The sequence below is a fragment of the Macrobrachium nipponense genome, chromosome 26 (genome assembly GCF_015104395.2).
Source record: "Macrobrachium nipponense isolate FS-2020 chromosome 26, ASM1510439v2, whole genome shotgun sequence".
In the NCBI taxonomy this organism is placed as follows: domain Eukaryota; kingdom Metazoa; phylum Arthropoda; class Malacostraca; order Decapoda; family Palaemonidae; genus Macrobrachium; species Macrobrachium nipponense.
In genome coordinates this window covers 46,086,376-46,112,658 of record NC_087215.1, presented here as the reverse complement: position 1 = coordinate 46,112,658, position 26,283 = coordinate 46,086,376, and the positions used below count along the sequence as shown (strand labels likewise).

The following is a 26,283-nucleotide window of genomic DNA, read 5'->3' as shown; positions in this document are numbered from 1 at the left end:
TTTAATGCCAATAGTCTATATTATTCTTAGCTATGTTTGTAATTTCACTAAAAAACAAAATATCTCTATCAACAAAATCAATTTGACTAAATGTTTCGTCTCTATCTAATTGCCTAGCCAGCCTGGTGACTCATGTCAAGCCTGGAGAAGTTAAAACGAAGTAGCTACGTCGATAAAACGTAGTGACTCACCGGGAAATTTGCCCTGTTTTCCCACCTACGGGATTTTTAGCCCTGTTCATAATCAAGAAAAACAGCCACCGGCTCTTACTGGGCCGATGTCCGCCATGTCTATATTTCTTTTTCTTTTATTTCATCGATGGAAGATGGTTTGGTTTCAAATGCGTGTTGATGTTGTTAACGAAAATAAAATAATTCGCGCTTTGTGTTATTATGTTATTTGCATGTTGTGTGTGACTGTGCGCGCGAGTGTTCGTTCGTACATGCATCCACGGGGGCGTCTTTAGGTTGTGAGACTGCGATTGCGTGGAGTAGGTGACGCAGTACGACAACCCCTAAGCACTACCCTATATACAAATTACTTACACTCTTTGTTGCCTCTCTTCACCTTTAATCGGCGCTTTTTGCATTACCGAATGCAGCAGAGAAGGATTTACCCTCGTATAATATACATAACCAGCAGTGTGACGCAAAAATCGAATAATTAGAGCATGAGAAATAAGATGACGAAATGGGATAGGGAGGCGCAACCGTACTGCGCCACTCGGCGCCCCTATTATAAAGCCCGTTCTGCTCTCGCGAGTATCTCCCTACACGTGGCCGAAAGCTCCCCTTGTTTTGCGCTGGATTTCACCACGAAAGATTCCCTGCGATGCGAATCGCCTGCAAATGACTGTAGTAACATCTCGTAGTGGATCTGTCACCGTCGCCGAAAAGTGTCATGACACACTTTCGCCGCAAATCAGGTGAGAAGTTAAAGCGGTTGGGCGATCGAGAACATTGACGCTTTACCGAGTCCGCGTTGCACCCACGCGATTGTGCACTCTTATAAAAACCCTCTCTCTCTCTCTCTCTCTCTCTCTCTCTCTCTCTCTCTCTCTCTCTCGTGGTTACGTAAACGCCATTATCGTGATCGGATATTATTCGAAACGGGGCGGGCGGTGGTCACGTTGAGAGAATTAAATAGTTAAGGGCTGTTATTTAATTTTCAGCTTCCAAGTGGTACCTACGTAGTATTACATGTTTGAATACGCGTATTGATTTTAATTATGACGCATCAAAACAATTCACCAGAAGCGATGTAATATATGATGCGGCTCCGTAACTCTGTGTATATATATATATATATATATATATATATATATATATATATATATATATATATATATATATATATATATATATATATATATATATATATATATATATATATAATAGACACACACACGTGTGGATAGAGTGAGTACGTGCGTCAAATAGTAAATATTTTGAAGCATAAACGTTGCGGATTAGGGTCGAACTTATTGTTCCTCTGGACGTGTTTCTAGATACTTCAGGGGGAGTTTGCTTGCGTTTGATAAAAGATAAAACGAGCGGATCTCTCTCTCTCTCTCTCTCTCTCTCTCTCTCTCTCTCTCTCTCTCTCGCCTACATGTGAAGTTCAAAACCAACAAACGGATACGAGCAACTCCAAACCTAGTCTAACTAGTGAAATAAAATCTGGAATGTCGAAAAAGTGAGAATCACCACCAAACGTGATCATATGTTCATTGAAAGTTTCACTGTAAGAATGGTACTACATTCACTTTCCAAGAGAGAGAGAAAGCGTATGTAGGTATTAGTTATAAAAATTACTCCGAGCTACACAGCAAAGACAATATGCGTGAATTTATATGAATGCTGATATGTTTGTATGTGAGAGAGAGAGAGAGAGAGAGAGAGCGAGCGAGGTATTTCTCTAAAAACAAGCAAAGAGTTTTTATGTGTTTTGTTTTCCCTCTTCTGGTCTGTAGCCGAAATATCAAGTGGCCAGAGGCACAAACACTTCAGCTCTTCGCCCCGCTAAATTGTTAGGTGTTATGCGTGTGTGCGTTTGTCTTCCAATGATTGGATTGAATTAACGTGTTGATTTATTTATTATTTTGCTGAATTTCGCAATCTTCACTTAGGCTAAATAAAACGCCACTATCCGTTCGTAATATGACGTCATTGTTCGGATGTTGATGTGTTTATAGTCTTTATCTGTTACTGCTTTGTATCCATTGATGACGTCATGAGACGTGTGAGTACAAGCATAGTGATCACCCGATCAGTTGGACACAGTAGAATAATCTACGAGTACACATTAACAGTCACTTAGTTGAAGCAGTATTGTAGGGGAAATATATTAAATGCACTTGTCATACATAGTTGTTAATGTCTGAATTTGCTATGAGTCTACTTTACATAGTTGTTAATGTCTGAATTCGCTATGAGTCTACTTGAGTGCATTGAGGCCTGACTGTCTGCAGACTGCAATTTTTCTCATTCTCATGAAAATCCTTCTAACCTGGTCATACTAGTGTCAGGAAACATGATTTTGGAAATGCCAACATTTTGCAACGATTATTTCATAATGGCTACAGAAAGCTGCTATATTTTAATGTTAACCGCCGAAATCACAGGAAGGTGATGTGAAGTCTAATTGTAACGTCTGCAAAATATACTCAGTCATGATCTTAATCATTTTTGAAGTAGCTATCTCCGTCTCAGAGTGCCAATATGATATATATATATATATATATATATATATATATATATATATATATATATATATATATATATACCTTATTAACCAAGGAGTGAGAAGTCCCAAGATCGGTTGAAATTGACAGTAGGTACAGCTGTTTTGGAGAGACAATCAAGTTAACTCCAATATATCTCACATTGAGAAGAGTCACTTTAGACAACTTACATTTTGGATGAAATTAAAAAGCAGCCTTTTCACTGTGATGGCATCGTCTTAATAAAACTAATTATCGTTCCGGATGGCCTAGCTGATAAAAATGGCAACGTTTGATAATGATATCGAAGTCTCGTTCAGCGAGGGAACTCGCATTAGGTGAAAGAAATGAATAGGAAATAGGTTAGCCGTTGAAAATGCGCTTCCAGGAACCTTATGAAGAAGAAGAAGAGGAAGTGATTCTTGGAAATAACCAAAGGGCGCAGGCTTTGGAGGTGGAGGTGGAGGGTGGGGTATCAGTCGATTAGTCGCCTTGTTCTATCGAACACCAAGCTTTCTTTCTCCACCCTTTTGCTTTATTCCTTGTTTTCCAAAGACATCGCTGAGTGTATGGACGTGAAAATGAGAAATATTTCTTTTTGATCGATAATGACAAAGCCGGAAACGGCGGTCTCCTGACGAGCGAAGAGCCATGTATGAGTGTGAGAGACGTGCTTCTTACGTAACACGAGCGACGACCTCTCGCCCATCGGTGAGAATTGCAGTTTTCTGCGTCGACCAACAGGTTTTTTCTTCTTGTTCTTTCCCTCTCTTTCGCCTGTCTGGTTCTTCTTTGTTTAAACCTGCAGTCCTGATCATTTCAAAGCGGTTCTTATTGGGCAGATTACTAAGTATCCACGATTTCCAAAAGAGCAGGAAAAAAAAAAGAATGGCTACAATTCCATTGCTGCAGCCAATTAAATTAGAAAAGATCAGTTGACAGTAAATGCGCTGAGGCTATCAATGCTGATGCTGTGACGATGTATCTATTGGCGGGAACATTTAAAATAGTTTTTCGGTTTGGAAAGCCATTTTTTTAAATCACAATGAGAATTTGCATTCGAATGTGCTTTTAAAAATACAAGCTTCCACTGTTGCCTCTTGGTAGGAGTCGCACAGGATTGAAAACGCTTAGTTCACGTACGACATTACCACACCGTTTAGTCATCTCTCTCTCTCTCTCTCTCTCTCTCTCTCTCTCTCTCTCTCTCTCTCTCTCTCTCGGATCATACACTCTTCACTTACACATCATCTCTATCTTCTGCACGTGACAAGCATCTCAAAACTTTTCTGATCTATCGTTTGACCTAAACACGGGTCGGCAACCTCCGGCTCGCGGGCCACGTCCAGCCAGCGAGGGATGTCATTCCTGGCGCCAACTTAACACCTGGACACTAATTAATTATCTACAGTTCTTACCTAGTTGAAGGCGTTGAGCAATCTTTTGAGTAAATTTGATATCATGGCCCTTCTCGCCTCTTAAGAATGCGTAACTGTCTGGCCCGCCCTCTGCAAAAGGTTGCCGACCCCTGACCTAAGTAAACCTCTTTGACCACTTTTACATCTCGTAAAAATCACTTTCCAATCCTTCCTCCGTGTTACTTTATGACCAGTTCCTTTGGTATATTTCAGTCCATTTTCTTTCTTTCCAATTAATGTTGTTTTTCAAAGAGACGACTTTGCAATCCCTTAATACGTTCCAACTTTGGCACCCATAGACTGATTTTCTCTTCCAGATCTTTTACTAATTATGTGTAAGTGTGTGTGTGTGTGATGTGTGTGTGTGTGCTATTTATATAGGTCTCAAACAAAGTATCATGAAAACAGTTTTCTTTGGTACAGGACCTGCCATGTAACATCTTGATTAGGATCTAGTAACTTCTCTACAACGACGTGGTAATTACACGGGGATCGAGAAAATATTCCTACTTCTGACATACTACTCGTAGATCTTCAAAGTCATTCCAAGCCACGTTTAATTATGCTTGTCGTTAATGTATTTGCTCAGTTAGATCTACTTGTGAAATGGAGGATAGAATGAGATCTTTTTGCAATAGTGAATTTCTGATCTCGAATCTGGGATGGCTGTCCGTTTCAATCAGTGATTTAGGATGAGGCTTTCTGCTTATCGTCCAGCCAAAGGCAAAGTGTTCAGTTTAAGTGCAATAAATGCAAAATATTAAGTTTACAGAGCAGTAGAAGCCATATTGCTTTATTTACAGAGCAGTAGAAGACAAAATATACAGCTTACATTGCAATAGAAGGCAAACTGTTCAGCTTAGAGAGCATTCGAAGGCAATATGTAACACGTTCAGTTTACAGAGCAGTAAAAGGCAATAGCAGTAGAAGACGAAACGTCTAATTTTTAATGCAGTAGAAAATAAAATTGTCTGTTAAAGCACATTAAAAGGCAAATGCCTTCTGTACAGAGTAGTAGAAGGCAAATTGTCCAATTTATAGTGCAGAGGGTAAAATGTTCAATTTACAGAGTAGTAGAGGGCAAATTCTTCAGTATACAGAGCAGTAGAGGACTAAATGGTTGGTTTACAGTGCTGTAGAAAGCAAAATGTCTAATTTATAGTGCATTAGAGGGCAAAATGTTCAGTTTACACCACAATAGAAGGTAAAATGTTAAGTTTACGGAGCATTTGAAGGCAAATTGTTCTGTTTGCAGAGTAGTCGAAGGTAAAAAGTTCAGTTTACAGAGAAGTAGAACGCAAAATGCAGGGTCTACAAAGAAGTGGTGTTTTAAATGTTCAATTCACAGAGCAGTTGAATGTAAAATAACCAGATTACAGAGCAAGAGAAGGCTGAATGCTCGGTTTACAGAGAAGCATAGAAGAAGGCAAAATGGTTGATTTACACAGAAGTAGAAGTTCAAAAGTTTCAGCTTACAGTACGCTAGAAGGGACAAATGTTCTCCTTAAAGAGACAAAATGATCAAGTGTACATAGCAGTACAGGCAAAACGATCAGTTTACATTGCAATAAATGTCGGACCACAGTGTGGTAGAAGGTAAAATGTTCAATTTACAGCACAGCTAAAGGCAAAATGTTCAGTTTACTGGACAGTAGAGGGCAAAATGTTTGGTTTCAGATAATTAGAAGGCAAAATGTTTGGTTACAGATAATTAAAAGGCAAAATGTTTGGTTGCAGATAATTAAAAGGCAAAATGTTTGGTTACAGATAATTAAAAGGCAAAATGTTTGGTTTCACAGAATTAAAACGCAAAATATTTGGTTTAAGAGACTTAGAAAGCAAAATGTTTGGTTTCAAAGAATTAAAAGTGAAAATGTTGAGTTTACAGTGCAGTAGAATAAAGAAAATTTTACAGAGCATTAATAAAAAAAAAAAAAAAGTTCGATTTTTTGTGAAGTAGAAGGCAAAATGTGCAGTTGATCGTGAAGTTCAGGCAAACCGTTCAGTTTACAGAGCAGTAGAAGGAAATGTATTCTGTTTACACAGATGTAGAAGACAAAATGTTCTCTTTGCAGTGCAGTAGAAGACAAAACATTAGGTTTGTCGTGACGTAGAAGGGGAACTGTTCTGTTTAGAATGAATCAGAAGAAAAGATGTTGTGCTTACAATGAAGTAGCCGGTAAACTATTCAGTTTACAGATTAATAGAAGCCAGAATATTTGCTTTTCAAAACATTAGAAGGCAAACTGTTTGGTTTACATAGAGGAAGGAAAAATGTTCGGTTTACCACTCAGTATATGGCAAAATGCTCAGTTTAAAGTGTATAAAAGGCAAAATGTCAAATTTATAGAACAGTAGAAGGCAAAATGTTAAATTTATAGAGCAGTAGGGGGCAAATTGTTAACCTTGCAGCTCATTGGTAGGCAAAATATTCAGTTTATTCCAAAGCAGAATGCAAAACATTCAGCTTTCAATGAAGTAGAAGTCAAATTTTCCATTTTGTATGGCCGCAATAACAAATATTCAGTTTTAGTCCAGTAACAGGGAAATTATTCAGTTTACAGTCATGTAGAAGGCAAAATGTTTTGTTTATAGTGCAGTAGGAAATAGAATGTCCAGTTTGCAGTCCAGTAGAATGTAAAATGTTCATTTACAGTTCAGTATAAGGCGATTATGCTCAGTATACAAATTAGTGGGGTCAAAATGTTCAGTTTACAGTGTAGTAAAGGAAAATGTCCAGTTTGCATAAGAGCAGAAGGCAAAATGTTTGTTTTACAGAGCCCTACAAGGCAGTGTTCTGTATTAAGTGATATAGAAGACAAAATGTTCAGTTTGTGGCTCAGTAAATGACAAAATATTTGGTTTACACAGAAGTAGAATGCAAAATATTTAGATTACAGTGCAGTAGAAAGAAAACTTTTTACAGTAAAGTAAAGACAAAATCTTCAGATTACAGAGCAGTAGAGGCCAGGCAGAATGTTCAGTTTACAGAGCGGTAAAAGGCTAAATGCTCAGGATATTGTGCAGTAGACTGTAAAAAATTCGGTTGAAATTTTAACTTTACAGTGCAGTAGATGTCAAAATGCCCACCTGATAGTTCAGTATAAAGCAAATTATCTAGTTAACAGTGAAGTGCGAGGGAAAATGTTAATGGCAACATTTCCAATTTACAAATACAAAAGAAGGTAAAATATCCAGTTTACAGTCCAGCAGATGGAAAACTGTCTAGCTTACAGTGCAGTAGAAAGTAAAATCTCAGTTTGCAGTGCCATGTAAAATGTGTTCAGGTGCAGTCTAGCAGAAAGTAAATTATTCAGACAAGGTGTTCATTTTTATTCAGTAGAAGGCAAAATGTTCACTGTACAGCACAGTAAAGTCGAAATGTTCAGGTAACATCTCCAATTTATAACATGGGTGAAGGGACAATACCCAGTTTACAGTGTAGTAAAAGAAAAAATGTTCAATTACAGTGCAGTTGAAGGCAAAATGTTCACTTCACATTTTAGTAGATGACAAAATGTTCAGTTTACAGCACATTCGATGGCAAACTGTCAAATGTACAATGCAGTAAAGGCAAAATATCCATTTATGGTCAAGCAAAAGGCTAAATGTTTAATTCAAAGTCCAATAGAAACTACAATTATAGGTTTACATTCCAGTAGAACAAAAACCGTTCCGTTTACTGTCAAATAGAAGATAAGCTGTTTAGTTTCCAGTCCATTAGAAAACAAAAAGTTTACTTTACAAAGTAGTAGAAACCAAATAATAATAATAAATTTATAGTAGAGTAGGATGCAAAATATCCAGTATACAATGCAGTAGGTGGCAAAATATTTAGTTTACAGGTCGGTAGAATGTAAAATTAAGTAGTTTACATTCTTATTACCAGCAAAATGTTTAGTTTACAGTATAGTAGAAGGCAAAATATCCACATTACAGTGCAATAGAAAGTAAAATGTCCAGTTTGCAGCTCAGTAGAAAACAAAATATTAATCTATAGACCAGCAGAATGTATAATGTTTGGTTTATAGTCCAGTAGAAAGCAAAAGTTTCAGTTTATAGTCCATTATAAGGAAAAATGTTCAAATTGAAGTCCAGTAGAAGAGTAATGTACAGTGTACTGTACAATAATTGGCACAATGTCCAGTAAAAGGCAAAATATTTAGTTACAGTCCAGTAGAAGGGAAAATATTCTGTGTACAGTCAAGTTTACAGGCCAATACAAGTTAAAATGTTCAGTTTATTAGAAGGGATAATGTTAAGTTTACAGCGCATTGGATGGCAAAATATTCAGTTTACAGAGCATCAGATGGCAAAATTTTCTGTTTACAGTCCAGTAGAAGAAATAATGTTCAGTTAACAAACAGTGAATCAGAACACAAACGAAGTGTATAAGAGGGTAAATTTTTCAGTTAACAATGTATTATTATTATTATTATTATTATTATTATTATTATTATTATTATTATTATTATTATTATTATTATTATTATTATTATTCAGAAGAAGAAGAAACCTATTCATACAGAAGAATCCCACAGGGGCCATTGACATAGAATTCAAGCTTCCAAAGTAAATGGTATTCATTAGGTATGACAAAGTAAAAGGAAATACGGAAAGTAGAGATCTCGCTTATTAACTAAAAAGAATAAAGTAATTAACTGATAAATAGATAAAATATATCCAAATGCAAGGAGAATAGTATTAAGGTGATAATACATTGCATCTCTGTTTGAACTTCTGAAGTTCCGGTTGAACAATGTCCTCTGGGAGGAAGTTTCCAGTCCAACAGTGCAGTGTGAGGAATGAGACTCTGGAACTAAGAAGTTCGACAGCGAAGCACATTTATTTGCATATTGGTGCTGCTGTTTGGGGAATCTAGTTGCTCTCGGCAGGTAAAGGGGATCAGGGATCAGTTATTAATGTCAAAGATCTTTGTTAAAATACAAGAGACCATCCGTCGATGGTCCAAGTCATCACTACAGCTATTAGGAAACAGAAATCCACCACCATGAAGCACTCTATCTAAAAGAGGTAAATCTTTGGCAGAAGCAGACTTCCACACAATAGAATAGTATTAGTAAAGGAAGCACAATGGGCCTAAAACAGGTTGCATTGATTTTATCACTACTATAAATACATGAGGCGTTACAAACATATCTAACTTTCGTGGGGCATTTGCTGAAACTTTCATTAGATGTTTTTAAAAAGTAAGATGTGAGTCAAAAGTTACACCTAGAATACTTAAAACTTCAGATTCATTCAGCAAAGTTCCATCCACCTGAAGGGGAAGATGGGGTAGAAAATCAGTACGAGATCTGCTAATCAACAGTGTTTTCCTTTTACTGGAGTTCAACTTCATATCTCACCAAGTGCACCCCTCATTGATATGGTCCATGTCCCGACTGAAGCTGAGGGGAGCTTCATTTTTCATAAGTGGAGACATTACATACTACACCCACAAGTGTTGCATCATCGGCATACTGAACAGTCTTGTTTTCTAGCCCAACAACCATGCCACTTGTATACTCTAAAAAAAGTAGGTTTTGTTTGCTAAAGATTCCGTCCATATCATCTTGCTGCTGCCTACCTATAAGGAAATTTTGGAGAAATCCTAAAACCTATCTACCCACTCCAAGATTTTGGAGTTTATAAATAAGTGTCATGTGATTTACTAAGTCAAAAGAAGCACTAAAATCCATTTGAACTACTCTACACTCAAAACTCTTATCAAGGTTCCTTTGCAAATGGCTTTCCAATTCTAAAAGAGCATTGCAGGTACCTAACTGCTTCCTATATGTATTTTGGCCATTTGCTAACAATCATTTAAATTCCACATACTTATTTAGTTGCTTAAAAATAACTTTATTTTTGACATCTTTGGAGAGCACAGGGATAAAAGATGTTGGTCTGTAGTTGCTGCAGTCTGTAGTTATGCCACTCTTTGGAACAGGCACTGTATTACTAAGCTTATGCTCATCTGCAAAGATACTACATTGACAAAAATCTATAGAATCTACTAATCTTGGGAGACAACACACTAAAAGTTTTTTTTAAAAAACAAAGGGAAGAAACCATCTAGATCTTTTCCACCCCCTGCTAATCGAGAATATGCTTAACATCCCTGGAGTGAAATGCAAATTTTGTAAGCAAGAGTTCAGGATGTAAATTATTAGGGAGAGAGACATCTTCAGCTGATTGCTTAGCTTCAGAGCTCGATGAAGCAGTTCAGTCTTTTCCTTAGGGCTGGTAACCAATCTACCATCATCTGTTAGTAGTGGTGGAATGGAAGACTAGCATGACTTAAAGATATATTTTGCCAGTTTAGTCCATTGCAGATAAGGTTGAGAAATTCCTTCAAGTTTCCTCTTAAAGGAATTATTGGCTGCATGCTAAGCACAGCAAAACTCGACAAAAATGGTGTTATTTTCATTTGAACAATTTCAACTCCCTGTGTTAAATTTGGTCTGTTTGTCATGGTAGGCTCTTCTACCTCTATCATCAAACCATGGTTGGTCATTTGTCCTAAATTTGATGACCTTTCTAGGGACATATCTGATTAAAATAGCCGTCGACATTTCATGTAACTTCTTCTTGAGATCAGGATCTAATATACAATCTGAAATTTTAAGTGGCTAATAAGCTTCAATAATGCGATCTTAATTGGCTCTAGATTTCAGCCTGACAGTTTTTCCAATGGTGGCATTAGGAATATACTGATTGACAGATATGTCCATCTTAGTGGTGCAATAATCAGAAGTGTTTATATATTCACAGACTTTGGACTTGACAATAGCTGGAGGTCTAATCTATAACCAGAAATGTTTGTGGGTTCTCAATTAACTGGGCAAAATCAGAGGATACACAGAACTCAAGAGCAAACCTGCCATGTTGGTTTGTGGAATTTGAATTAAGCCATTCACTGTGCTTTGCATCAGTCTCCACAAATAATGAATGAAGATTTTGAATCCTGTGACTGAGCCATACTAATCCTTCCCAGAAGACAGTCAAATACGAGTATAGAATTGTCTATATTTGAATTGCGGTTGACAGCAAATACGTAAACATTGTAGAACTTACTGAAAATTTTAAAACAAAGAACATAGCAACTATGCTCCAATATTTTTTTTACAATGAATAGGTTGTTTGTATACAGTCATGCCTTGCGCACGTGGATGTTATGACGATAAATAAAGCTACGGCAAGCAAACTCCAGGATTAAAATCTCAACCTTTGACTTGTTACTACTTACAAGAATCTCAGATAAAAATGAAATCGTAGTTACAGGTACAACTCTGGAGATCAAGAAAATTTTACCTTTAGCCCCGAAGTACTGTGCAATTTTCCTTACTGTGATTAGCTCCCAAAAGAATTGAGTTTAACAACGTAAAATCAGTATCAAGACTAACAAATGAACTCATAATAACAGTAACATTGTGAAACTCAACAGAACAATAAACAACAATACCATCAAGAACAGTATTTACATTATTTTAAAAAGATATTTTGTTGAAAGTGTAAATAAACGTGACCATATGTCACTGAAAAAAGTGCTGGAAGCAACTGTTCATCAAGTGGGGCCAGCACACCTTGTAAGGCAAAATAAATCTGCCAGGTTTGCCACAACAACTGGTGGAGGACAGTCAGGATGAATTTAGAAATAAAACACTCAGAAGGAAAAGACTAGGTAAAGATAAAAGTACTTTCTTGATGATCCACCAAGCATCAGCTTGTCCTACTCACTTTTCAAAAATAACAGGAAAGTGAGCGAAAAAGAGGATAAATGCCTGATTGTACCCTCAGGTAAGGGAAATCAAGCTAAGACCATCGAAGGTTATGGTACAACGGCTATGACACAGGCTAAGGTTGAACCCAATTGTGTTGGAGACAATAGAACTTTCTAATAAAACCAACAGGTTTGTTCTATCGCCAATTCCTCTCTCCCTTTATCTAGAGAGAAAGGGGAACGTGCATCTAAACAATCTACTGAAAGATGAAAAGCAGGGTGCCTATGTCATGAGGACTCGCCTGCATGACTCATCCATCCAACACATGACAACTCACTACCTGCCTCTGCCCTACAAGAGAGAAAGGTAAAAAAGCAAAGGGAAGAGTCCAGTCACTCACACATTCTCTATCGCTTACCAAATACCCTGCTCCTTAGGATGTTAGATGAGCTACACAACTTATTGAGCAGCCACCACAGGACCCAAGGAAAATGTGTCCAAGGACTTGTGGGCAACATTACGAAGGAAGAATAATGTGAATGTGGTCTGGCTGAACTGACAGGTTCTTTCAGAATGGTAGACATTGGGTGATGCCCTTAACCTCTTGAGCTCTCGCCTAAACCAGACTCCTGTCTACCTCATCAGACTAAGAGTAAAACCACTTGATTGTCTCATGAAGCCAGAAAGAGATCATGTAATTAGACACCTCGAAGAGGTGTTGGCACTCAGGCCAGAGATGCCGAGTTCACTTAAGGTAGTACCACAGCACCCTTACTAGACAGTGTAGCATCTTGTCTCAATCATTACCTACAAAGTCCTCAAGGGAGGGGATCATAAAGAACTCTAATCTGGCATCAGAGACCAACATATTCTGAGTCTTCGCCACAAATTCTGGGACCAGCTGGAATGCAACTGAGTCCCAACCCCTCAAGTACTTAACATCAAAGGAAAGACCATGAAGCTCTCCTATTTTCTTTGCCGAAGCCAGGACAAGCAAGAAAACGGTCATAAGGGTCAGATCCTAGTCTGATGACTCTTAACAGCTCATACATGCACGAGTCAGGATCCTCAAAACAAGAGTCACCTGCCACTCAGGGGACTGAGTTCCCTGGGTGGTCAAGATGGTTCAAAGCTTCTCAAAAGCATGGAGATCTCCCATGAGAATGAGAGACCCATCTCTTTCAACCAAAGAACTTGGCTAAGAGCAGTTTTATAACCCTTAATGGCCCAAACTGAGAGAAGTATCTCTCGGCCAAGATAGATTAGAAAGTCCGCTACTTAGCGAAGAGTATCTCTGACCTGAGAGATATCCATTGATGACACCAGCTACAAAAATGGGAAGGTGGCCCATTTCCCCCGGTACACAGGTTGTATCACAGGGTATCTCTCTCGGTACCTCAGATGGCAGAACTGGCAAGTCCAGATGCCTACTAGTGTGTGGCCACTTTGGAGCCACCATAGTCAATTTCAGATTCAGGGTGATCATGACTTTGCTGATTACCTGACAAACTAGGCCGAATGGAGGTAAGATGCATGCCTCTAGATTGTCCCATCGGTGCTGGAACACATCCTCCATTGGTGCCCAGTACAATTGAGCAAAACGCCACCAACTTCCTATTGTATTGGGTTGTGAATAGGTCTATGATGGGTAGATCCCACTCATTGAATAGCCTCTGCAAGTCTTGGTGTAAGGACCATTCCATCCCTGTTACCTGACTCTGGTAACTGAGGTTGTCCCCCAATACATTCTGAGACCCCAGACTGTACCTGGGTGACAGCTCTACCTAGTGCACTACTGCCCACTTGTGCACCTGCACTGCAAATTCGTGTAGCTGGAAGGAAACTTGCCCTTCTGCTTGTTGACATTTGCCATCACTGGTGTGTCACTCAACAGTACCATGGAGTGGCCCATCCCTTGGTCCTGAAACTCTTGAAGGGCTTAAAAGCTTACCTTCCAGGATCATTGATGTGTAGGTGTTTGTCATTCTGGTCCCACACAGCTGCAGCTAACAACTATTCCAGGTGCACACCACATTCCTCAGTCAGTGCATCCAAAAACAGAAGCATCTTGGGAGGAGGAATGCCCAAAGGTACTCCTATCTAGATGTTCCTGTTGTCTAACCACCAAGCTAGATCTTTCCTTACCTCTTCTGAAAGAGAAATGGGAAAGAAAGAAGGGTCCTTCACTGGGGGCCAAAACTCCTTCATCCTCTACTGAAGGGAGCATAGGTGAAGCTGCCCTTGAGGAACCAGCTTCTCCGAAGATAACAGGTAATCAAGAACTACTTACCACTGGCAGGCAGGTTGTTCCTGTCCAGAAAGGAACCTCTACATGAACACTCTGAACCTGCTGATATGCAAGTCCAAAAAGACACTTTACTCTCTGCTCGGGTGTGAGAGCCAATTTTTGAAGTTGATCATCACAAAACTTGAGGAGATAATCCCTATCTTGAAGCAACTGCAGCATTGAGCTCACCAGAACCAGCCAACTGTCCAGGTAACTCAAAAGATTTATCCCATATGAATGGGCTCAAGCTGAGACCAGTGTGGACATACGAGTGAACACTTCGGAGCAGCTGAGAGCCCAAAACAAAGTGCCCTGAACTGGAACACTGTTCCCCCTAAAGGATAAAGCAGACACTTGCGAGAAGACCTATGGATTAGTTTTTGAAAACACACATCCTTCAAGTCCATCTTGAACCAGGTCTGGCAAATGAATCGGTTCAGGGGAGGGAGGTCAATGGTTGGTCTCCAGCCACCTGTCACCTCCCCCACTAGGAATAAATGACTGACTGTAGAAACTTGGAGTCTGATCCATCTTGCCTTTCTTGAATATTGCATTCATCTCTTCCCAAAGGTCAAGGCCCTTCCCTGAGTCTGGAACATGTCTGGAAGCAGACTGGATCAAGAGTGACAGGTGGCAAAGACATCTACTACCCACATTTCCACTCTATGTTGTTGCCATGTTGCCCAGTGACCTGACAGGTACCTCCCCACCATCGGCAGCAAGCAGGAAGGCACACAACCCTTAGTTTCCTCTACCCTTCTTCTTGCCCTTGCCCCCATTCCTAGTGTGGGAGGGGGACTGAAAGGGATTTGACTGTTCACCTTTCGCTACTGGGCAGAGGAAGTCTCGTGACCATTATGACAGGCCAAAGAAGTCTGGGACTTCCTCTGACCTGAAGAGGGAGAGACAGGTCGGGCTGCAGTGCCACACGAAAATTCAAGTCTTAGACACTGCCTAGTGAACACACTTGTTGTTCTTGATGCATAGCATGGGAAGGGACCTGAAAGGGATGTGACTGCCCACCTTTTTTTACTGGGCAGAAGAAGTCCAATTACCTCTACAATGGGCCAAGGAAGTCTGGAACTTTCCCTGACTTGAAGAGGAAGAGCCAGCCTGACCAGCTGCAGTGCCATGCAAAGACTCGAGGGTCTTAGACACTGCATGACGAACAAACTTGTTTTGCTTGATAAAACATAGCATCTCATCTCTTCAGAACTAGGTTCATCCACAAGTTTGCCATCTGGTGGGCAAGGTAGGTGATGGCCCTACCTCGAGACATCACTCTCCTAACGTCTGAGTCTTCTTCGGGTGTACATGAACCCATAGAAGAGGAAGCGATCTTTGCCAGCAGCAATGACCAAAGATCAATCCATGAGACTGTCTGGAATGCTGCCATGGCAGTCGATTCCAGTGCCACTGCCTCTGCCTGCAAGAGGGAGACTCCCTCCACACAGAGTCACTCAGTGACAGGCATGGACACAGATGAGTCAGGTTTGGGTCAACCAGTTTGGTTGGTAGTCGTCTCTCCAAGGGAATATAGTATTTCCTCTGGTGAGCTACAGGTGAAGGAAGTGTCTTGCTAGAATGACTAGACCGAAGCGAGTTCTCTCGCCCAGAAATCAGAGAATTCACCTAGTTCAAGACTCCATCTGCAAGCCTCGACCAAGGCAAGCCCATCAAGAACCTGGGTTCCCTCTGTGGTCCCCAAAAAGACTTGATGGCTGACAAATGGTTCACAAGAGAAGCCTTGAGATCATTATAATGCAGTACCATACCATTGATCTCCCAGAAATACGTCTGTAACTCTGGGGTGGGCGTCTGAGTCCTGCACACAGGACAATCAGGCCCTCCAGGTCCTGGTCCTCCCAAATCACTCTCTCTGTAGGAGGGAGATGCATGCCAGTGGCCCCCTGTAATCCCTCAAACACCCAAGCATACGTGCTGTCTGATCTGAGGACCAAACCAGGAATGTGCGCTACTGCAGACGGGCTGGGATGGGTTCAAGAACGGTCCTGGTCCTGAGCCATAGACCTGCCTGGCTCCCGGCTCCTAGAAAACCCCAAGGAAGTGGAGGGGACAGATGAGGGATCGTGAACACCCTTGCCCAATAGATCAGGAGAGAAAGAATAGTTCTGCTCACGCAAAGTTGACTGGGGGCTGTCCAATGAGTGTGCTCCAGCCTTCTCAGAAGCCAGGGCTTCTACAGGAGAACAATATTGAGCAGAGACTTCCTCTTGCTTTGCCCAGGTGACTGGGACACCATGCCTGGAGCCCTGGGCCACTCTCTGTGAATAGCAAGAGGCGGTTGAGGGACCACCAGCATGATCTATGTTCACCTTCACTCACTAAGCCATGCTGGCAGCCGAGCCCGGGTCCGTAGACTGGGGACCCTTACCAGCCCTTGTAGGCGAGCTCCCAGTGCATTGAGGGTCCAAAGAACCCCAGGCAGTAGTTGCTCCCACACACACAGCAGCAGGAACAGTGGTACTCGTGGTAGTGCTAGTGAGAAACCTGGTAACCCTCTCTGGAGGAGAGTGCTGGCCGCTTGAAGCATTACGAGACTTCCCATGGGCAGGCAAGGCAACCTTCTTCTTCCCCTGTTTGTTAGCTTTGGAAGAAGGGGGAAGATGACAGCATTCAATGACAAATAGGAAGACAATGACAACGACTTCCTTATCCTTTTCTTTGACTTCATATTTTTGCTAAGGGTGGCTTTAGACATCACCCAACAAGAAAGTTGATGGCAGCACTTTGGGACACATCGCCAAAGGAATGTATGGAATTACCAAGGATGTGATGATCACCCTTAAACCAGTAGATACCATAACCATAAAGCTCATCACAGTTATGATCAAAGTAGTAGCAGGAAGACCTTGCACAGCCTTCAGGTGATGAACCAGACCTGTCACACTTGGCTCCCCTGAGAGACCTAAGGAGGACCATAGTTTCTTAAGTCTCTTGGGCTCTACAGCACCTGTAAAGAAAGTCAGGTTAGGTGAGTCAGTCTCCCTACACCCCAAGAACAAGTGTCCTCCAGATGATAACTCCTCTTCCGAGCAAAGCAAAACAACCAGAGAGGAACCGGGTTGCTTGTCTTTTCCAACCCCAAAGACCTCTCTACTGTGACCAGTAAGAGTCATCAAAAGGGAAGCCTCTCTCTTATGAGAGATAGTAGCAGTTTGGTTGGCGACAAGAAGGAACCAGAGAGAATCTTCAGTGTCACCAGCAGAGTATTGAACTCCGATGACACCAGAGAAACTTTCTTCACTCCCTTCTTTTTCTCAACAAATTTCAACCACTGTACAGAAAGCCAGACCCAGCACTCTGAGCATGACCTAGATTTATTATAATCATGCCTACTGCAAGACACACAGTGAATGAAGATCTACCTCAATAGAGGAAAGGAAATGTTTACAGGGCCTGTCCTTCCTTGGGCAGTGCCAAGGGCTAGCGGCTTCCTCTCCACAGCACTAAGCTTTTGTAATTGAGTGGTTTGCATTTTATTATGGCAATGCACAATATATTTCAATATGGCAATCAGGCAGAGTGTGCAGCAGAAGTCTTCACTTGACGGCGGCTGAAAGCAAAATGGAGTGGAGACCAGTTTGAGCAGGGCTTCCCCCCTACCATCAGTAGTTAACAACATTGTCGGAAGGTTAAACAGCCATTCCAGCTCTTGTTCGCAAGTTAAATCCAATGTAAAGAACAAGAGTTTGTATTTGTGTAGGAATAAATTGTGTTTGTAATCCAGTAGAAGACAAGATATTTAGTTCACAATCCAATAGAAGGCAAAATGTTCAGTGTACAATCCAGTAGAAGCCAAATATTTAATTACAGCCCAGTAAAAGGCACAATATTTTTTATTCCATTCCAGTAGAAGGCATGATATTCAGTCTACACTCTAGTAGAATGTAAAATATTCTGTTTACAACCCTGTAGAAGGCAAAATTTTCATTTGACATTCCAGGGGAAGGTAATATATTTGTTTACAATCAGGTTGAAAGCAAAGCAGTTAATTTACGCTCCAGTAGACTAAAATATTCTGTTTTAATAAAGCAGAGGGCAGAATAATCTGTTTATAGTCCATAGGAAGGCAAAATACTCTGTTACAGTCAGGTAGAAGGCAAAATATGTAATATACTCTCCAGTAGAAGGCAAAATATTCTGTTCACAGCCCAGTAAAAGACAATATTTTCCGTTTATATTCCAGTAGAAAGCAACCTATTGTGTATGCAGTCCAGTCCACCAGAAGGCAAAATATTTAGTTTCCACCTGATATTGAAACGTTGAGTTTAAAGTCGAGTGGAAGGAAAAAGTTTTAGTTTCAGTGAAGAAGAAGGTAAAACGTTTAGTTTATATTCAAGTAGAATGCAAAATATTCCATTTATAGTCCAGTAGAAGAAAAATATTCCTTTGAGACTCCAGTAAAAGGCGGAATATTCTGTTTGCAGTGCACTGGTAAAATGTGGAATATTCTGTTTAGAACACAGCAGTAAAGGGAGGAATATTCTGTTAACAGTGCAGTAGTAGGCAAAATGTACAGTTTAAATTCAAGTACTAAAAGGAGAAATGTTCATTTTAAAGTCCAGTAGAAGGCAAACATTTAGTTTACTCTCTAGTAGAAGGCAAAATATTCTGATTACAGTGATAAAAAGAAAAATATCCAGTTTACAATTCTGGAGAGATATAAATATTCTGTTAACTCTCCAGTAGAAGGCAAAATATTTAGTTTACACTTCAGTAAACATCAAAATATTCAGTTCACAGTCCATTAGAAGGCAAGTTACTCAATTTACACTCCAGTGGAAGGCAAAATATTCAGTTTGCAGACCAGCAAGAAGTAAAATTTTCTGTTTGCACTCTAATAGACGACAAAATATTCTGTTTACAGTGTGGAATAAAGTCAAATCATTCAGTTTACAAGCCAGTAGAAGGCAAAATATTCAGTTTACACTCCGGTAAAAGACAAAATGTTCTGCTTACAGTGCAGTAGAAGTTCAAGTGTTCAATATAAAGTTCTTTAAAAGGCAAAATATTCAGTTTACATTCACTAGAAGAAAAAAATATTCAGTTACACACAAATAAAAGGCCTAATATTCAGTTTAGGATCCAGAAGAAGGCAATGTATTCATATCCTGTTTAGCCTATAGTCCAGTACAAGTTAAAATTCTCATTTAATGGTCTAGTAAAAGATAAAAGTTCAGTATACAGAGCATTAGAAGACGAGATGTTCAGTTATAGTCTATTAGAAGAGAAAATATTTTGTTTGCAGTTCAGTTCTAGGCAAAATGTTCAGTTTTCACTCTAGTGGAAGGCAAAAGATTAAGTTTGAAATTCAACAGAAGGCAAAAATATTCAGTTTACCATCCATTAAAGGCAAGATATTTAATTTGCAGTCCAGTAGAAGTTGAAATGTAAAGCTTAAATTCCAGGAAAAGGTGAAATGCTTAGTTTACAGTGCATTAGATGATAAAATTTTTCCACCTAAAGTGTAGCAGAAGGCAAAACATTAAGTTTACAGTTCAGTAAAAGGCAAAATATAGTTTTCCGTCCAGTAGAATGTAAAATGTTCGGTTTGCTGGTCAGTGAATGGCAAAACGTTCATTTACAGTACATTTGAAAGGAAAATGTCTGGTTTATAGCTCAGTAGAAGACAAAATATTCAGTTTACAGGCCAATAGAAGGAAACCATATTCGGTTGCCAGAGGAGTAGCAAGCAAAACGCTCATTTTACAGTGACGTAGAAGGCGAAATGTGGAATTTGCAGTGCAGCAGAAAAGACTGGGTCCATATTTCCCCAGAAATCCCTTTGACAGGACAGGTGATGTGGGCAGCAAGGAAACGTCTGTGAACTGAGAGGAGACCAGGAGGAGCGTGGACACGGGGCTGGGGCTGGGGGCTTGGGTGTGATTGTAGGTACAACAGGTGTGTTAGACAATAGAGCTGTAGTGAGAAATGCTTTCATAGCAAGAAATCCTGCAGTTTTCCTTGATCAGACGGAGGTGAAGTAACAATGAAGGTCACTCGGTCACCATGGACTTGGCTCTGAATATTTCATTAGGCAACTGAAGAAAAGGTCACTCGAATGACAGACTTTTTTTATGAGTATATCCATGCAGGATATATATATATATATATATATATATATATATATATATATATATATGTATATATATATATATATATATATATATATATATATATATATATATATTTATTTGAATTCTCTCTCTCTCTCTCAGGGGTGAATAAAGATTTTTTGTCAGATCTTGACAATGTTAAGGCAACAGAAGAAGAAATTGTAATTCTCAAGTCTTCCCTCGACATACTATCTCCTCGTTCCAAAAACGATGCCCTGTAGTTTTAAGAAGCCTTCGGTGGGCTTTATGAATTTATGTATTTTAGGCACCAAGGTCTAGAGAATATAAGGTTTTGTCAAGCGCAGCATAATTTGGGGTAGAGGATTAAACGGCTAGGTCCGTGACGTCACAAAAACCACAGTCGGGCTACTTAACTTTAGCAATCCTGCCTTTACTTTCTCTTTTTTATTTTTCTAAACACTCTAAGCTATTTGATAATTAAAGTAATAGACAGATGAAGGTTCTTCATCATTCTACGTTGTTAAAATGAATAATCATAGGAGAAATCATTAGAACATTTTCGCCAAATAACATTGAAAGTACAGAAAACCTACCTTTGCTTTCTTCATTTATTCCCGTTATTAAATACTATTATCTGTTTCTTCAGGAAAATAATAGTCACAAAAAAACTATTTTTTAATATATATATTAAATAATTATGAGGGAGTTCTAAAGAACATTCTAAACAATAATATGAATATATTTCTAGAATTAAACACATTTAACAAATCTCCATAAAATCACATTTCGCACAGATTTTAACATCATATTGCTAGCTATGTCGCTAACTTTTTTCATCTTAATCACCACTTTTCTGGAACTACTAATGTGTCTGTTCAAATTTCGAATTCTAATAAATGTTCGGCATCGAACAAAAGATTTCGGCTTCTGAAGTTATTTGGATGTGACTTATGTCCGCTAACTTAATGATCGCTCTTTTACTGCTGTTAAAACATTTATCCCCCCATGGTGAGAATCAAACATCTTATCCATGCACTTCAAATGATCAAGAAACACTAGGTTTCATTAGTCTGACCTTTCTAAAGCTTATGGCACCAATCCATGTGCCGTCTCCCTTTGTTACTTTTGCTCCTAAATGTTCCAGTTGTGGAAACTTGCGAGCAATGAACCCGCCAACAGGTCGCAAACCCTATTCTTCTTCTTCTATGGCATCTTCGTATGTTTGTTCTTCAACTTCCTGGTCTTTAAAGTCATCACTTTGATCATCCTTATTAAATTCTGGTAAGCAAAATAAAATTCCTGATAAACTGAGTTCTTACTGAAGAGAATTTCATTCGTCTTCGAACGATGCGTCCTGCTTGTCAGGGACGTGGGAAAATGAGGCGGATGTTACAGTTTCACTGTTGCAGTTTTGAAAGTTGCTCTTTGAGCTTACAAATGTGCTGTCTTTTCCTTAAAAGGTGGCCTCTGAGATGATGTTTAATGCAACTGGTGATGGGTGCTGATCGTACGCGCCCATTTGAATTATGCAACAAAAAAGTGCCCCAACCCAATCTGATTTAGTATATAATTTAGAGAATATGTTATGCCAAGTTTTTATTTTACCATTTTCAGCAAGTTAGACAAAGGATAGAGCACTGTACTTTTCATCACTTTCATTCCTCTAGCGGTCTTGAAAGATTTTGTCTTGCGTTTACAGGTTTAGTCCCGTAAGGATGTCTTGGTGATTTTCTACCTGTTGGCAGTCGACAATAAAACAAATCAAACCATCTATCAACAAGACGAATGAAATGGCTTGTAATTTTCCATTCCTCTTCAAATTTCCTTGTTTGCCGAAGTGATCAATAGATTTATAGGTACTTTTGGACAGCAGTTGCACGGCAAGTTTCACTCTCATTCGTCGCATACCTATAATAACATTGATAAGTTTTTCGGAAAGTTTATAATCTGTCCGAAGATCACTTTGCTCCTCTTTATTAGCTCTCTAACTGGACAATTGTGAGCGTATGTACTACGTACCATCAGGCAACGTGAATCCATGGTCAACATAATTATCTCTAAAAAAGCTTAACTACGTGTGTAGCATCTGCAAACACATGTAGGTACTATATTTCTGCTGTTGTCCATTGGATTAATAAAGGACCTTCCTCGTGGTAGTTTAAGGCAAGGTTGAGTTGACATCACGCTCTCGACCTGCGCAGAAGAGGCTTATTTTGCCACTCACTAATTTCCGATGGGACTATTCTCGTCTTGAGGAATCATTCATAGGAGTGTTTCTTTATGAACATTTTTATGCTCATTTCATTTACTTTCGTTTCCAGAATAATACGAGAAGAAGTTGGTTCTCATCTTCAGTGGAATCGATGATGTTAGATGTTACATTTCGGTTCTGGATTCATTTATGAGTCAAATTTCTTGAAACCGTTAGTAGGAGCGATGCCTGAATTTATCCAACCCTTCTTTTTTTTTTTACTTGCCTCTTCGACCACAGACCGTAGGAGATGCGATGCCTCTTGCACGAATCATTAATGACAATAATTATTGTTCTCTGATCCAAATCATATTTTATGATAAAAGTTTATTATGAAATGTTCATTCTCGTATTGTCTTGATTCTTGTATTATCTTAAATGTACAATCACACCAATAACTGGTTTCACTGGAGTCTGACAATCGAACAGATGACCACTGTCACATTTAACAAACAGTATAACATCTTGAACACGTAACTTCTTTTAATAATAACACCCATATATATATATATATATATATATATATGATATATTATATATTATATATATATTATATATATATATATATATATATAACTCCTCCATAACTTGTGTTGAATTCTGGATATCTTCCCTCTGTCTTATCCTTCTGTAAAATACCTTTCATCAAGGGATTCTCTCGAGTCTGGGTTCTCCCAATTAACCTACATATTGGTATTCTAGAAATCTTACGGCCCTTTTTAATCACTAGTTGTTCTCTAGGGGTATCAACGCTGATCCCTTACTTAGCCATAGTTGGGTAACCTATCAGCAAATGGGCAAAAGCTAATTGTATATCTCTGGCTACCAGAACCTTCTCCTTTAGTGAAATTCTTCCCACCCTAAATGGAAAATCTAACTGTCCTATTACCTTGATATTATTACCCTGAACATCTGTGATTTTACAATCTACCATTAGGTTCAAACTCAGGTGAGAGAAATACAACTGATACACCTTTTCTGACATTATATTCCTAGGATTACCTCTTTCAAAGAATGTAGCAAAAGGTTTCTCTAAACCAACATGTGTGGGAAATACTGGTCTATAATTATATTCATTCCCTATATTAACTTTGCTAGCTTGTGTAGCTTGGCTTGGTCTTGGCACTCCGGACGTTCTCTCTGTTATAGAGGAAGATCCATTCTACAAGTAAAAAGAAAATTTCCCGTTGTGGCATCTGACATTGGCTGATCTGGTTCGTACCCTATGCTTGCAGTTTGGTTAGTATCTTGATACCTATTTGGGGCTGAATCCCTATTTCCTCTGGCTGGTGGAGACTGACTATGGTTTCTACCTCTGCCTCTCAACTGAGATTTATACCTAGGAGCTGAAACAAATCTGTTTCTGCATTCTCGAGCACTATGTCCTGTTCTCTTATGAAAAGGGCAGAAGGTCATTCCTCGGCAGTCACTGGCCTTATGTCCTCTCTTTTAACAGATATAACACGTGATTGTCGAAAATCCTCCTTGAGAAGTGTTACCTGGCATCTTACTCTGATTTCTAGAGTGTCCTAGATCTATTTGGACCCCTTTCCTTTTGTCCTATAGTAACTAAAGGTCTGTATATAGGATTCCCTTCAGATCTTCTACCTAACATTTTTACATCTTCCTCTTCAATCTTGGCTATTATCGGATGTCTCCCACTTACGCATCCTCCCAATAGCGTCCGCTGGCAAGCTACCAATCATTATTGCTAGTCAAATCATGGTTTTTACATGAGCCATTGACATTTTTTTGCGTCTCCAACTTCCTGTATCCCATCTGTGGATGTAAGTAGGTAGCTCCATTCATTCACGTTGTTGTATAACTGAGAGCTAGACCCTTGGTAGCGTCTATTGTCTGCCTCAAGATTATGCATTATCCTTGCCAGGCTAATAACTGGATCCCTTTCACGAACTGTGGAATAGGCTTCCCTAAAAAACCTTTCATTTCTTCCCAATTCTTAAGATTTCGGTATGTCTCGGAATGGACATATTGTTCTAAGTCTCCTTGGGCTTCCAAATCAAGATAGCTATTGGCTCCAATAAGTTTTTCCCTATCTGTCCCTGTTATGTTGCTTAGGCTTGTCCCCACTTGTTCTATCCAATTTTCTAAGTTGCTGGCACCCTGACCTTCCTTTCTTCCACAAATTTTAGCTATGTGGTTAATTGCATGTCTCTTATGTGTACCCATTGCTGCTGCACCTGGATTAGTTGACTGTGTTCCCTCAGCCATGGTTAATTTCTTTGTTTGACTTCTTGTGAGCACAGAAGTTCTTACTTTCTTATTTGGAGCCGATCTCCCATTGACCATCGACTCGTTAATGGAAACTTTCTTAAACCCTGAGTATCTCTAAAAGTATTAAAATCATGACAATAAAATCATGAAAAACAAGGAAAAAATTAAAAACTTAAAACAACACAAAATGACAATTGAAATTCAGTTATGGGTTAGTAAATACAAATGTTTGGGAAGTCTTAGTAGTTGATTAGTTGTAATTAGTAAAATTTAAGAAATATTGTAAAGTTTCATTGCCAATTAGAGTTCAGTGTGTATTTAATCTTAAAGTACAAATTTGTGTTTCTTAAAATTTGTCCAACTGAATTAGCATCGTAATTGGCTTCTAATAAAAGTGCAATGTCTTATATGCTTGGGTATGTGAGGATATCTTGGAACTTATCTTTCGTAGTCTTCGAACCCAGGCTAAGTCTGACGGCACGCGATTCTTGGCTTCGAAGGGTTGGGATTGCTTGAATTTTGCTCTCTCTCTCTCTCTCTCTCTCTCTCTCTCTCTCTCTCTCTCTCTCTCTCTCTCTCTCTCGCCGTGCGATGCGTATTCTCTTGAATTTCTTCTTTCTTGATTGCTTATTACGCGTCCGATTTCTTCTCCCAGGGGGGGACTTCTTTGGACTGTCTTGTTCTATGGAGTGGAGTTTTTTCCTCTCGAAGTGTGGGGTGGCCTTTTCTCTTGGTGGAACATTTTTAATTGCTACAACATTGTAACTGTCTTTGTATTGCGGGAGCACTTTAACTGATCACTGTCTTTGTAACTGTAGGGGAGCACTTTTAAGCTTCACTTGTAGGCGGCAGTTCGAGATCCCAAAAAGCTGACACCATTTCACTGTTTTATCTTCACTTGTAGGCTTCAGATCGAAATCCCCTAAGCTGCCACCATTTCATCTGTAGCGGGACTAGCTACAGTCTAAAGTAGTAATGGCTGAGCACCGGCTACTGGAATTGGTGTTAACAATGAGATATAATTATATAATTTGTTGCTTCGTACAAAGGACTGATTGCTATCTTCTTATTTAGAGGTTCTTATAATCTTGGGAAGGGAATAAGATTATTTCACTTAAAGTCTAGTTTATTCTTGCTATTAAAACTTATAACTTCTTTCCACCTTTGATTTGGGTGCTTGGACCAAGACAACTATTCTAAAAGCCCACTTGGTTTCCTTGTAAGTCTATTGGCCCTCTGGAAGTACTATACACTTCAGTTTGTCTATGTGCTGTAATCGACACTTTCACACCCACACTCCATGTCCCTTTACTCACTCCCTCAAATTTGGCTTCTTTCCCTTTCTCTTTCCTTCTCCGAGTTTCTTCTCTGTTCTCGGAGCTTTGTCGAGCTCTTTTATTTTGGATGTTATCTTCCTAACACTGCCTCTGGGTTCTTGATTTTGACTCTGGGTGTGGCATTTTCTAAAAGAATCCTTGTGTTTAAGTGGTTATTCCCTTTTCCTTCGAAATGCCTCCTGTCATCTTTCCTGTCGTAATTGGT

General features: G+C 39.3%; 1 protein-coding gene across 7 annotated transcripts in view; it reads left to right on the top strand.

Moving 5' to 3' along the window:
• Positions 1 to 754: 754 nt before the first annotated feature.
• LOC135200249 (menin-like) overlaps positions 755 to 26,283 on the top strand; it is a 143,650-nt gene continuing 118,121 nt past the window's right edge. For 2 of the 7 annotated variants that reach the window (XM_064228713.1, XM_064228716.1), the window contains exon 1: positions 756 to 925. The gene's annotated coding sequence lies outside the window, so the exon portion shown is untranslated. Of the gene's footprint in view, positions 926 to 26,283 lie in introns of all 7 variants that reach the window. The other 5 variants (XM_064228715.1, XM_064228717.1, XM_064228712.1 and 2 more) reach the window with 4 other exon arrangements.